The 12797-nt window shown below is 39.8% G+C and overlaps 1 protein-coding gene across 5 annotated transcripts in view; it reads left to right on the plus strand.

The window, feature by feature from the left end:
- SPOPL (speckle type BTB/POZ protein like) overlaps positions 281–12797 on the plus strand; it is a 52080-nt gene continuing 39563 nt past the window's right edge. For 3 of the 5 annotated variants that reach the window (XM_018062415.1, XM_018062431.1, XM_018062447.1), the window contains exon 1: positions 283–532. The gene's annotated coding sequence lies outside the window, so the exon portion shown is untranslated. Of the gene's footprint in view, positions 533–1700; positions 1765–12797 lie in introns of all 5 variants that reach the window. The other 2 variants (XM_018062440.1, XM_018062423.1) reach the window with 2 other exon arrangements.

Consider the following 12797-nt stretch of genomic DNA (forward strand, 5'->3'; position numbering starts at 1 on the left):
CTGTTAGGGGCATCAGTGACTGTTTTAGGAAAGTTTTATGCTGCACTGAAGCGGGGGAGTCCCTACCAGGCGAGGTTCGGCCGGGGATGTGGAGCGCGGCAGGCTGGGGGCCAGTGCCTGGCGCAAACGGCGCCGGCTACTTTCAAACCACGGCGGCGGATCCGGCCTGGGCCGGAAGTGCTCGGCGCAGGAGGGAGGGAGGGAGTGGCGGCCTCGCGAGCCGCCGCCGCCGCCGCGCGCACGCGCTCTCGCGGGCTGGGGCTGGGGCTGGAGTCGCAACTCGGAAGCCGGGGCCCAGACGGGCCCGGAGCGGGGGGGCTGCGTGGGGGCGGGAGCGGCGGAGGCGGCCGCCCCTGGCGGCGGGTTTGTTTATCCCGGGGAAGAAGTTTAGGAGCGGGAGGCAGGGGACAAGGGCGGACTGCGGAGGAGGGATGCGGCTCGGCGGAGGCGGTCGCCACAGGGACTCGCCGCCATCACCTCAGCCGGAGAGGAGCCGCCGCTGGGACTGCCCGCCGCTACCCCTCGCGTCCGGGTAGGTGCCCCTCCCCCGCCGCGGTCCCGGCCGCAGCCGTGGTCGCCTGCTCCCCTCCTCTTCCCCGGGACTCACCTGCACTAGAACCCAGCGGCCTCCTCCCGCATCTCGGCACCCTCCTCCTCCTCGGCCCAGGACCCCCGCTTCCGAGGTGTGCCTCCCGCCCCCCGGATCTCCCTAACCCCTCGAGTGTCTGCTGCCCCTGGGAACCACCCCTCCCCCATTGACTCCCTGCTTCCTTCTACCAGGATCCCCCCGACCTTCCTCCGCAAGCCTTGCCCCTTTGCCTTGCCCAGTCTCCCCCCTTTATAAACTGTAGACCTCCGCGCCCGCCCTTTAATACCTTGTCTGTTTTCCCACCCTGAATCCTGCCTAGAGCGAGAAATTGCCCCCCACCCCCGCGTTCACGTCCATACCTCCTTCTCCCAAAAGTATACCCTCGAAAGTATCTCCATTACCCCGTTTTACGATGAATTCTCAGCTCTCCACCCGGACCCCTCGGTGCTTCCACCCTGGTGGCCCTGCCCTCAACCTCCCTATCCCCAGGTAGGCATTGCCCTCTCAGAATTCTCCCTCACCAGGGACATCAGACGGACTCTGGGGGTCAGGGTCCACGACGTCCTGACTTACCATCTTTCTGCTCCCTCTGCCATCCTTTCCCCTCACTCTTGAATCTATGCATTTGTGTAACTGAATTACAGAAAGGCAAGGGGATGGGCAGGATTTTCTCCTTCAAAGCAGTAGATCGAGTAGAAATAGGATTCACCTGCTTATCCCAACTTTTGGCATCTTTCTCTGTGAATAGTGTCATTCACAGCCAGACTTCTGAAGCTTCTGGTGCTTTGTCTGTATTTGAAAGACTCCTGGGCCTATATTATTTCATTATAATACTCATCTTCCTAGCTTTTCCATAAAACTGATGAACCTCCTGTTTCTTAGGCTGGAAATTTAATAAAAAAGTTCATACTTTGAAACATTACATCTCTCCTGTCATAATGGGGAAGGTGGAATATTTCAAATTATCATCCTACTATTCTTGAGATAAATGGTGCCCAGTGGTTAAGAGCTCAGACTCTTGAACTGTCAGGATCTAAATCCCTGCCTTTCCATCTACCATATCTGGCCTTGAGCAAGTTTTTTAATCTCTCTGTGCCTCATATTCTTACAGCTGTAGAATGTGGATAGGAGTGTACTTCATAAAATGGTGGTGATAATTGCATAACTTAATTCAGGTAAGATACAACAGTGCCTGATAAAAGTTCAGTAAGTGTTCTTTATCATCATCTCTTAGCTTGATTTGGCTATTGGTAGGTTACTTTGGAGAGAGGAAGTGGAGGGAAGGAAAGCTGTCTTTTGCTTTTTTTATTTTAACAGCTTTTTTGATGTAGCTATGATTCATATTTTGTTACTGTGTAAAGTAGTTCCTTCTGGTGTGAAAAGTATAGTTTTAGCTCCTTATTTTCAGGTAAGTTACCAGGCTATATATTGTATCATTTTCAAGTATTTATTTGGAAATTTAAAATTATCTTTGGGGAGTAACTGAAATTGAATTGTGTAGCATATTTATCATAGGGAAAAATGAGGGTTTTACTGAGGAAAATTGTAGTACTACAATTAAATACTCAAAACTGCTAAGATACTTCATACCTGCTTGTCCTTTACGTTGAATTGCTACTAAGGATAGAGCTTTGGCTTCATTCAGAAGACATTGCTTTTCTCTTATTGACGGTTTTTATTCACGTGACTGTGTCTTAATGTTCCCCAAGTTTTACTCTTTAGAATTCTGACTAATTTTGTCATATTTGCTTGCTTCCTGTGCATTGTTTTCTTAATAGTTTTTTTAAACAACTCACTTTTTTTAAAAAGTCCAAATAAATTCTGTTAATTTAATGTTGTTATAAGTAGTAAAAGTTTGGAATCATAATTTGCTGTCCTAATTACACATAAAAACATGCATGTGGAACTTTCAAATACGTTGCCTGTGTATAGCTTAACTTTTTTTTTTTTTTTTTTTTTGTATCACCAATGGAATGTTCTTTAAACTTTGGGTGACACTGCCTCTGCTGCTTATGCTATTCCCTGGCCTAGAATAACCTTTGCTCTTTCCCCTGCATATCCAAATTCTACCTATCTTCTACCTCTTACTGTTTCCACATAGTTCCTGCCAACATTGGTTTCTATTTGTTGGTTTTCCTACTGTCTGTATTCTGCATTTTTGGCTTTAAATAATACAGACTCCCCCAGTTCAAGAAAAATGAATCGGGTAGAATCATACTTTTAAAGTTCGTAGAAACTTTGAAGGAGGTGGAATGAAATTAACAATTAGTAGCTACTTTCTACTAAGCACTATTCCTTTGGTTTTGAAAAGAACCATTCTTTCCAAAAATATTTAATGAGCACCTACATCATGCCAGACTTTGGGGAATACACAAGAGCAGCCCTTTTCAGCAGGGGTTCTGGTAAATATCAGTTCCTATTGCTCTAAAGCATCCAAAGTATGTAATGAATTAACTACTCTTCTATGCACCTAGATTGGTGCTAGCTCTGCCCTGTGCTTGAGAAAGAGAGAACTGAGGAAATAGTCACTTAACTCAGTTTCTGTAGGGTTTAAGTCCTCTGAAAAAAGTTCTATTAGAGAATAATAATATGGACACTTTTTTTGTAATTTATATCTTAATGTGGCACTGACAGACAATAAGCAAGTAAGAAGATAAGATTATCTAAGAGCACTAGTAAAATGTTATAGATAATGATAATCACTAATACTTCTAAAGCACTGGGCCAGCCATTCTTTCAAATGATTTATATATATTAACTTGTTTAAACCTCTCAACAATCCCCCTTTGAAGAGCCTTAATTATATTTCCATTTCACAAATAAGGAACCTGAGAATCAGATTACTTCCACAAAATCACACAGCTAAGTAAGCAGTGGAGCCAGGTCATATGGTTGTAGAATCTATTATCCTTTGTTGCCTCTCAGACATTCCAATCTTCCAATTCTTTGTTGGTTACTTTAAACAAGATTCTTCACCTTTCTGGGGAAAAAAATTTTTTTGTAAAAATCTCAGTGGGATTTACCTGTCTTTTATAATTAATCCAGGGGTACTGGGAAGCCATTGGAGAATGTCAAACAGCTGAATAAGTTGCTTAAATTTTTGCTGTAAAACCATCACTTGGCCGCTCTGTTGAGGACATACTGGAGATAAGCAAGAGAAAAAGCAAGGAGACCAGTTAGGCCAGTCAGTGCTTCTGAAACTTATCTGTGGTGAAGGACCTTGTACTTTGATAATGTACAATAAAATGGATATTGTGGCAGTGTCTGTCAAATTGCTCTAAAAATTTCTGAGTGCCCTCTGTTGCTATATTTACCTTGTCTCATACCAATAACAAAGAGTTTGTGCATCAGTATGGGTCCACAGATGACACTTCGAGCAGAATTGAATTCAGCTATTTTTATAATTTAGGCAAGAGATAATGAAATCTTGGTCCAGACTTGGCAGTGATAAAGTAGCTGAATTTGACAAATATTTGAGAAGTAAAGTTAGGATTAGATGGTAGATTCGATTTGGAGGTCTAGGGAGAGGAGAAGGCTGATATCCAGGGTTGGTGGTTCCTATGCCTAATATAGGGGAATACTGGGGGAGGGGAGAGCAGTTTTGTGTTCATTTCTGGTAATAAGGGACATATTGATTGTAATTTAGTGGGGAATAATCAATATATAGCTGTTAATGGATGTCTTAATTTGGAAGGTGGGGGATGAGATTGCCTAAGCAGAAAGTACATAGAGAGGATAAAGGGATGTGGTCCCCTACGACTCTTCAGTATTTAACATTGAGGGAAAAAAAATGGAGCAAAGGGGGCAGAGAAGATATAGCCAGAGGTTGAAGGAGATTTTCCTTAGCATCACTGAAGCCAAGGCAATAGACCAGAAAAGGAGGGTGTGGCTAATCTATGTTGATTGAAGCTGAGAAATGAATTAAGTTGGAAATTAGAACACACGGCTTCCCTGGTGGCTCAGTGGTAGAGAATCCACTTACCAATATGGGAGATGCAAGTTTGATCCATGGGTCAGTAAGATCCCCTGGAGAAGGAAATGGTAACCCACTTCAGTATGCTTACCTGGGAAATCCTATGGACACAGAAGCCTGGCTGCAGTTCATGGGGTCACAAAAGAGTGAGACATGACCTAACGACTTAACAACAAAGAGTACACGTTGCATTTTATGGGCAAAACATTTGCTGTCTCAGTTGTCTGTCCATCCATAAACTATTTGATGATGAATTTTGTTTTAATCTGCCAAAGCAACAATTACAGATTTAGGGTAAAATGTTATCTATAACATGAACCATGTCTTCCTTCCTGAGCTCAGAGCCATGTTTCTGTTTATCACTATCTGGGTGTTCTATAAGCATCTCAAATTCATTCATTCATTCATTTAGAATGTATTCAAATAGAATATATTTTTTAAGTACTATTTATCAAGTGTTAACTATTATCAGACTTTTCAAAATTCACTTAGACCTCAGAGTCTAGGGGCAGTGGACAGTTAAATGTTGTGTAGTGTGATTAGTGCTATCAGAGCAGTTTATTCAGGTTGCCTTGTAAGCAGAGAGAAGGTGCCTTAGGGAAAGCTTTCAAAAGAAAGTAGACCATTGGGCAGAGCATTTCAGAAGGACAAATGGAGGGATGGAAAGGATAATGCAGGGGTAGAGGAGTTTATTTTGAAAGCTTGCAAAGGCGAGGGATTGCGGCTGTCACGTATGGGTGGTAGATGAGAGAGTTTGGCCATACCATCCAGAAGTTTGTCTCTTGAACTTGTACATCTTTCTGTTTGGTGTTTTGATTAATATCATCACTACCTGTTTAGCCACCAAACACAGAGATAGCTTCTGAATACCTTCAAAATATAAGGATTTTCTTTGTTATTTTCCTAGGTGGTGTTTTGTTTTTGCTGGTTAGCTTTATATTTTATAACCTATATTTATAGAATCAATAAGTAACTGTAGTATAACTTGAATATTTTAGTTATATTTTAATGATTTTTTTTTTTGGATGGGAGAAATTTTATACATACAACTTTTTCTCAGATTTAGAGAATTAAAATTAAGGCCTTGGTAAGGTTTGCTAGGAGTTTACTCCTATCATCAAATATATGGTCAGTGATCATACTTTGGGTCTCAGTGGAATAATAGCAGTCCCCTGATACCATAAATGCTATTTTAGATAGTCTAAATGGTCTGAGACTTAAAGTCTTACATCATAGTAGAACACAGTTTATTTTCAGGGATTCCTTCATGAAGAATGTTGTAATTGGCAAAACCTTAGTTGACAAGAAAAAAGTATATTAGAAAGAGAAATTATGTTAAAATGGGCTTTGTTGTTGTTCAGTCACTAAGTTGAGTCCGAATCTTTGATTTCAGTTCAGTCACTCAGTCGTGTCCTACTCTTTGCGACCCCATGGACTGCAGCACACCAGGCCTCCCTGTCTCTCACCAACTCCCAGAGTTTACTCAAACTCATGTCCATTAAGTTGGTGATGCCATCCACCCATCTCATCCTCTGTCATCCCCTTCTCCTCCTGCCTTCAATCTTTCCCAGCATCAGAGTCTTTCAAATGTGTCAGTTCTTCACATCAGGTGGCCAGAGTATTGGAGTTCTGAATCTTTGCAACCTCATAAACTGCAGCACACAAGGCTCCTCTGTTCTCCACTATCTCCCAGAGTTTGCTTAAATTCGTGCCTGTTACATCAACCATCTCGTCCTCTGCTATCCTCTTCTCCTTTTTCCTGCATCAGGGAGCTCTTTTCCAGTGAATATTCAGGATTGGTTTCCTTTAGGATTGACTGGTTTGGTCTCCTTGCAGTCCAAGGGACTCGCAAGAGTCTTCTCCAGCAACACAGTTTGAAAGTATCAGTTCTTCGACACTTAGCCTTCTTTATGGTTTACCAACACAGTAAATAAAGGTTCTAAAAGACATCTGTTTTAAAAAAACAGGATAGACTCTATCAAAATTTTTGCTTCTGATATCCTTACGTAAGTTTTTGTATAAACATCATTAGATTATTCTGATCTGCTAAGGCAGTATTCCTTCCATTTTATATTAAGAAAATTGTAACTTAAAAAAAGTCCTTTTATTAGTCCCTCCTGTCTTTTGCTCGTCTTCTCCCTGGCTCTTAGTTTTTTAAATCTTAATAAATTCTTGTACGACAACTATATATTTTTTGTATATTATGGTTCTTACAGGTACACTTTCCCAAGCCTTTTATTTATATATACATATGCAGAACTCTTCAGATATTCTTCAGACTTACCTACATGTTCTAAAGGAGGACAAGATAATTATTAGCGTTAAATTCTGAATTACATAACTGTGAAATAGAGCTTTATATACATAAAGAATAGTTTTTTAAAAATTTGATCTACAGATGCAAAATAACATTGCCTCAAACTATGGCTGGGATAGGTTGTTTATACACTTAAAGTATGAGTAATATAGGAATAAAATAGTTAAGAATAACGGATACAAAAGAAGAGAGGTTTCACTTTGCTATTAGGTGATGCAGCATCTCAAAGGTTGTAGTGTAACTGAAAAGTAGTATGAGGCTTTTAAAATATTATTTGAGATTTAATACACCATTAAAGAAGATACCATTGTTTCCTGTCTGGGTATATTTACAGAACAAATTTTCAGTTTTGTGAAAGTGCGTTTTAGTCTCCTCCCTCCTGCCCCATGAAAATTAAGTGATTTTTAAAGTAGTTGGGGTTTTTTTTTTTTTTTTTTTTAATTTTTTAGTTTTAATCTAGATGCAGTTTTGGTGTTTTAGTGGGAAATTACCCTGAAAGGTAGCTTTAACCACTAAGACAAAAGCAGACAAAGAAAAAATTGAACATTATTCATCCTGAAATTACCAAGGCAAATATTGACACAGGAATATTTAAATAAGTTGAATTTTTAAGAAACATTTATTTGTTGACTGCACTAGTTCTTTTTTGCTGTGTGTGGGCTTTCTCTAGTTAAAGCAAGTGGACCTACTCTTGGTTGCAGTGTGTGGGCTTCTCACTGTAGTGGCTTTTCTTGTTGTGGAGCACAGGCCCTAGGCACACGGGCTTCGCTAGTTGCAGCACATGGACTCAATAGTTTCAGCTTTCGGGCTTGAGACTGGGGGCTCAGGAGTTATGGTGAAGGGGCTTAGTTGCTCCACAGCTTGTGGAATCCTCCCAGATAAGGGATCAAACCCATGTCCCTTGCATTGGCAGGCAGATTCCTATGCACTATACCACCAGGGAAGTCCTGAATGAATTGAACTTTATTTAAATTTTTTTGGTGGCCACTCTTAGGATCAGTTTAAACCTTTGTTAACCAGTTAGCTATCCAATATGGCCATTACGTTTAACATGTCCAGTTTTGTTAGAGTAGTTCAAGTAGGGTGTGGGCATACACTAAGCATATTTGGTAAATTCTGGTTGCATTCAACATATATTTTTTAAAAAACTGAAGATACTTAAGTGCGCGTTTTTATCAGTGGTGTTTGAGAACTGGCTTGAATCAAGTGGTACTGGCGAGGTATCTTGATTGATGCTTTCCTGTTGATTTTATTTTTTCAGGTGTCTCATTTTGGCTGTTATTTTGTCTGCCAGCCTTTTTCCCACCCCAGATTCTTTATTTCTTCATCAAATTGTATAATGAAACTAGTTATTTTTCCCTAGCAGTATGTAACCAGGTTTAGTTCAACATGGGCCTGAGAGAGTAACAACTTACTGCAATGGAATTTACCTTATGTTTACCTGGAATTTCGTCATAGATCATTTTGGGGAAGAAATACCCTTTTTAAAGCCCTTGTACCAGACCTGTGAAGTAATTCAGATATTTATCTTACTTACGTAGCACTAACCCATGAGGGCCATACCGTAAGTTTTTGAAGCATACTTGGCCAGCAATTACCAGATGCACTGTTATTTTATGTATGCCAGAGAGAGAGAGCACTGTCAGTTGCAGTTGTAAAATGCCATCAGTTTCAGACATGCTAAAATGTATATATAAAAAAAATGGGTATCTTAGAATTTATGAAATGTGCCATTAGTGCTGTTTCACTTTATGGTTATCACCCAAGATCATCAACATAACTACCTCCCAACATCAAGTGAAGTCAGGATAAATTTAGTTTTACTTGACCTCAGAGATCTCTAGGCAGTATAGCATAGAAGTTAAGAGTGCATCTAGTCTGCTTTTTAATAGCTTTCTGACTTTAGGTAGGTTACTGAACGTCTCTGCCTCAGTGTTCTTATCTGTAAAATGGAAAGGATAACCGTACCTACCTTGTAAGAGTTGTTATGAGAAACAAATGAGTTTTATTTACATTTAGAGTAATTCTTTCCACATAATGCTTTGTGTAAATGTTGGTTAATTAAAAACAGTTAATTAAATATTAAGATTCTTATTCTTAATCTAAGAATAAGGAGATGCTTTAAAAGGGGAAAAGGATGTAATAGTTCATTGTTATTTTTGCACACAATAGAGATTAAAAGTGTTTTACTAATTTGTCTTTGAAAGTCTAATGTATTCGTAAGATTGCAGTCTTGACGATTTTGTTACTTAAATTCATAAAAATGATACCACTGTATAAGGGTTCAGTGAAATCCGCTTTCCTTTCTATTATGACATATTTAATCAGAATATTGATGTGCTGTGACAGATGTCTTAAATATAACCTGTTATATACTTGTGATTCCTGTCAACCTCATAAGGAATTCATTTGGAAATATTTTTAAGAGTTTCAGTGTTAAAGAACTGTATTTAAGACATCTGGCTTCTGCACTGTGAAATTATGGAGGAAAAGTTTTTATTTTTATATATGAGGCAGTTTTTATTTGAAAAGTTTTAATATGTACGTGATTTTGTTGCTTCACTTTTTTTGTTTTCGGCCATACCAGGTAGCATGTGGGATCCTATTCCCAACCAGGGATCAAACCCGTGCCCCCGCCTGCTCAGCATTGGAAGCACAGGCTTAACCTCCGCACTGCCAGAGAAGTTCCCGTTGCTTCATTTTTTTTTAGGTTTCTTTCTTTCTTTCTGGCTGCACTGGCTCTCCCTTCTTGAGCCTGGGCTCTCTCTAGTTGAGGGGCTACACTCTGTTTGCAGTGTACGGGCTTCTCACTGCAGTGGCTTTTCTTGTCGGGGAGCGCAGGCTCTAGGTGCACATGGACAGCACATGGGCTTACTTGCTCTGTGGCATATGGGATCTTCCTGGACTAGGGATCGAATTCCTGTCCTGTGCATTGGCAGGTGGGCTGTCAGACACTGGACCACCAGGGAAGTTCCTTGTTACTTCATTTTAGATTTAAAATCTTGTCATTTACCCTGATATAAAAATAAGCCCTTCCTTTGAGCTTCTTGGTATTTCCCCCTTTCCCACTTTTGCCTTGTTTTCATTTCTTTTTGTTCTACACTCACATCATTCATTTATTCCATAAATTGACCAACTGTTAAATGCTGGGTTCTGTATTTCAGTAATAAATTGGAAATAGCCCTTGACCTGGAAGACTCACTATGTGGGATTTATTGGAGAAGGCAATGGCAACCCACTCCAGTACTCTTGCCTGGAAAGTCCCATGGACAGAGGAGCCTGGTGGGCTACAGTCCATGGGGTCGCGAAGAGTCAGACACGACCGAGCGACTTCACTTTCACTTTTCACTTTCATGCATTGGAGAAGGAAATGGTAACCCACTCCAGTGCTCTTGCCTGGAGAATCCCGGGGACGGGGGAGCCTGGTGGGCTGCTGTCTATGGGGTTGCACAGAGTCAGTCACGACTGAAGTGACTTAGCAGCAGCAGTCATTGAGTGCATAGGCACAGTACTGAAGACTTGATATATCTGCTCTTTTTGTTTCAGTCCTCATAACTACCCTGCTAGGATAGGTCATTACTTTTCAAATGTTTCCATCAAATAAATGGCAGAGAAGAGTGCCCTTTTAGGTGGTGAAGATCTGAGTGTGGTCAAGGTAATGTGGAGAGGGAGAACTTCGGTGTTAAAATTCTTTTCAGATTAGTGTCTTCTCCTGAAAAGGATTTGACTGTTGCATTCTGTTACCCTAATATAGCCTTCTTTGTTTTAATGTAAAAATGGTTTAGATTAGCATGAGGGAGGATTTTTTTTTTTAAGTGTTCTATCCCAGTTTTGGCATGGAGGAGACATGGCACTGGGAATCAGATTGTGTAATAAATGTTTAGGCATCAAAGTTGCTTATTATATATTGATTTGCTTTTCCAATTTTAGGTAGACTTTTTTTGGAATGTAACATAGGCTCATGGACATGCATGTAACATCGTACAGCGACAACACCCTTGTGTATGGCTTCTTAAATCAATTTTTATGTGATCCGTTGGTATAGTGTATAGCGTGGTAGCTTCTACATTCTATTGTATTCCATCCCGTTGTATGACTGTGTATATATAAATACTGTAATTTAACCCTTCTACTGTTGATGAACACCTCGGTGGTTTCCAGTTTTGAATCACAATGCCTAATGCTCCTATAGAGTATTCTTGTAGATATCTTTTGCTGCACATGTACACATAATTGCTGTAGTAGAATTTTTGGATCATATGTACTTTTGTTCCGTTTCAGTTTATGTTACCCAGTGTTTCCTAAGTGTCTTTTCATAGTGAATGAGGGTTTATTTGTCCCACATACTCTAACATTTGCTTAATATTGTTTGATTTATTTAGCTGTTCCGGTGGGTATAAAGTGGTATGGCTAGTTTTTCAAAATATACATGATTCCTTTCTTCAGGCATACTCACATACCCTTCCCATGTGCACACCAAAGGAAAATAGAGACTTGTATATTTTCATAAAACTCATCAAATGATTCTGGTTGCCTTGTCAGTTGGTAAGATGCATAATGTAAAACAATTGTAAGTATGGTTTAAGGAAAATAATGCTGTCATGAAAATTACAGCTTCACTGTATAGTCTACTGACTTTCTGATAAATGGTGCATTTCTGCCTCGCTGTTGCTAAACATGGGAAAGGTTTTAAGATTTTGCAAGCTGGCAAAAAGTTCTGTAGGGCCTTTTATTGAGTTAGTCTGTAGGATTGCCCCAAAGCTCTAATTATGCAATGCTGAAATGCACTTGCTCTTGACTGTCTACCCAGATTGTAGGTTGTGTTCATTCATTTTGTGAGGTTCTGCTGCCCCTTAAATAAAGGAAGTGCTGTCTACACAGCCACGCTTACTCAATTTTCAGAACTTGAAAGTTGAGCAAATTTTACAAATGCTCACAGTTTGCTATGTTGTTTTAAACTTAATTTTCTGTTATATGTGAAATTTTTCGTGTCACAGAAGACAGTATTGCTACTAGTATTTTTTTTTTAATTATCAGATTGTATAGCAAATACCAAGGATGTGACAAATGTTTTACCTGTGTATCTTTTCTAGGCTTAGGGTGTGGTAAGTCTCCTCTCATTCCCCAGTGAATATAAATCATGTTAGAATCATATGTAGGGAAGCACCATTCCTGTATCTTTTGGAAACCATAATTAGTTGTTGATTTTTTCTGTTAAAACACTCATAGAGATTCATAACTGCAGATGAACTCATAGTTTTCCCTTTTTAACATTGTCTTATGCATTTGTAGAAGCTAGTATTTTAATATCTGATCTTATTTCTTAACTGCTGCAAAGTACTGTTCCTGGGTAGTGCAGCTCTTTGACTGATACTGGTGCTATACATATTCTTGAGTAGCTACTGATGTGCTAGTCGTAAGAATCTTGAAATTATTAGCTTATCATCAGAAGAGCTGAGACAGCATTCATGTAGTTAAAGTGTTCTCTTGAGGTATAAGGACATCTATTTTGCAAAGCTTTTCCTTGAGAGGTCAGGGCTGGTAGGTAGATGGCAATAGCCTCCTTTTATATAGTCTAGGTTGACCATGTGTTACATCATTTCAGAAACACTGAATTAAAACCCAGGGTCTCTTAACACATTGTTCTTCATGGATCAGCTTCATTTCTTTCTCTTTCAACTTCTTTCTCTTTGTCTGCCCACCCCCCACCCGCCACCTTTTTTTTTTATCTGTTTTTTCCCTCTGTAAACTAAACAGCTATACGAAATGTTTTCCTTTAAACAGGATTAAGCCATTTTAATGATGATAGACATGCAGAGTATAAAGATATAGACAATTTCTTTCCCTTAGATTTTATAATTTAAGAGTTCCCAAAAGTTGTAGTTCCTCATATCTTTCTCAAGGATGATGGTTTTTCC

Source organism: Capra hircus, chromosome 2 (assembly GCF_001704415.2).
Source record: "Capra hircus breed San Clemente chromosome 2, ASM170441v1, whole genome shotgun sequence".
NCBI classification, from domain to species: Eukaryota; Metazoa; Chordata; class Mammalia; order Artiodactyla; family Bovidae; genus Capra; species Capra hircus.